Here is a 2219-nt window from a genome sequence, read left to right on the forward strand (position 1 = left end):
AACCACGCAAATATGATACTACAAGATTGATGTTGATCATCCCCATTAAAGAATGACACTCCAGATTGAAGATGTTAATCCCTATTGGGGGCAACATAATGGATTGAAGAAGTTCATCCCTCGTAAGGAGCTAGCACAGTAAATAAAAGGCACACGCTTGGAATGCACTTCGTTTCCTCTTCGAAATCAAACTCGGATGCTCTTCCATCTTCAAGTTTAGAGGTTTCATCGATGTTTCATCTTCATGCTCAAGTCTGGATGCTTTTCAATGGCATCTTCATGCTCAAAGTCGCGAAGTCGAGCTCAATGTGAAGATTCATCGATGCTTCATCAAATTCAAGTGCGGAGGATTTACGGATGCTTCAAGCTCAAATGCAGAGGATTCACCGATTCTTGAAGCTCAAGTGCAGAGGATTTTCCGATGCTTCATCAAACTCAAATGCAGAGGATTTGCCGATGCTTTGTCAAACTCAAACGTGAAGGTCTCGTCGATGCTTCTCCATCTTTAAGTTCAAAGGCTCTATCGATGCTGCTCCATCTTCAAGTTCAAGATTGGCGTGCATGACCCCACTTCCATCTTCAAGTTCAAGATTGACGTGCATGACCCCACTTCCATCTTCAATTCAAGATCGGTGTGCATGGCTCTGCTTCCATCTTCAAGTTTAAGATTGGTGTGCATGGCTCCACTTCCATCTTCAAGTTCAAGGTCGGTGTGCATGGCTCCACTCCGTCTTCAAGTTCAAGGTTGATGTGCATGGCTTCGCTCCATCTTTAAGCTCAAGATCAGTGTACATGGCTCCACTTCATCTTCAAGTTCATGGTCGGTGTGCATGGCTCGGCTCCATCTTCAATGAGTGAGTCTACAAAATCATGACGCAGCTTCGCTTCATCTCCAAAGTCTGGCGTGGTTCGCTTCATCTTCAAAATCATGGCGTGGCTTTGCTTCATCTCCAAATTGATGGCACAACTTCGCTTCATCTTCAAAATCATGATACAGCTTCGCTTCATTTTCAAAGTCTGGCGTGGTTCGCTTCATCTTCAAAGTCATGGTGTGGTTTCGCTTCATCTCCAAATTGATGGTGCGACTTCGCTTCATCTTCAAAATGTTGGCGCAGTTTCGTTTTATCTCCAAAGTTTGGCGTGGTTCGCCTCATCTTCAAAGTTGTGGCGTGGCTTCGCTTCATCTCCAAATTGATGATGCGACTTCGCTTTATCTCCAAAGTCATGGTGCAGTTTCGTTTCTCTCCAAAATGTTGGTACAACTTCACCCTTTCTCCAAAATTGGTGTAGCTTCGCTTCCTCTAAAAAAATGTGGGTGTGGTTCCACCTCATATGCGAGATCAAGTTTGGTTTGCCAAGCTCTACCTCATATGCGAGGGCAACTCTGGTAACGTACCGGACTTCGTACCTTGTTACGCCAAGAATCCGGACCTCTAGCCAACTTGACTCTATTGCACTCTAAATAGCTTTGAATGGACATATTCTTTCTCAAAATTTTTCAAAGTTTATATGGCATAAATAAGTCTCAATGCAAATATTTCCCTATATCTTCAAAATTTGGGGAGGTTGTAAGCCTCTGCAGTGGCCCCCTCCACATGAACGATTCAGGATATGGTGAACTGCGTGCTACAAGGTAGACCTTATCGGGATCCTCTTCCTAGAGTGAAAATCATGGCGAGAGTTGTAAAAGCACTTACAATGCCCCTCCCATGATCGAATCAGGATATGTGAAATTGTGCTATCAAAGTGTAGACACTTATCGGATCCTCCCATAAGGACGGTGAAAAGCAATGGAAGTTGTAAGTTACAGGCGCCCATCCCCATAAACGACTAGGAATATGAGCAAAACAGTTGTTTACAAGGCTAAGACTCTTCATCGGGATCACTTACCATTAAGGGTGAAAACATGGATGAGTTGTATAAAGCCTTAGCCAGGACCCTTTCATCATTCGACGATCACAGAAAGATGGAACAAGCGACTACAATAGATAGACCATATCAAGGCTCATCCTACAAAACAACGCTGTAGCGACAAGATTACTCCCTTGCAGTTGCGCTTTTATGCTCCTACACAAAGAGTAAAGAAGGGACAAATTAAAAAAAAAGGCAAGTAAAGAAAAAAGAAAAAGAAGAAAAAAGAAGAAAAAGATGAGAAAAAACAATACCAAAATTTTCTTAAAAAAAAGAAAAGAAAAAGAGAAAAGATCATCTCTCTCTTT

The sequence above is a fragment of the Benincasa hispida genome, chromosome 9, assembly GCF_009727055.1.
Source record: "Benincasa hispida cultivar B227 chromosome 9, ASM972705v1, whole genome shotgun sequence".
NCBI classification, from domain to species: Eukaryota; Viridiplantae; Streptophyta; class Magnoliopsida; order Cucurbitales; family Cucurbitaceae; genus Benincasa; species Benincasa hispida.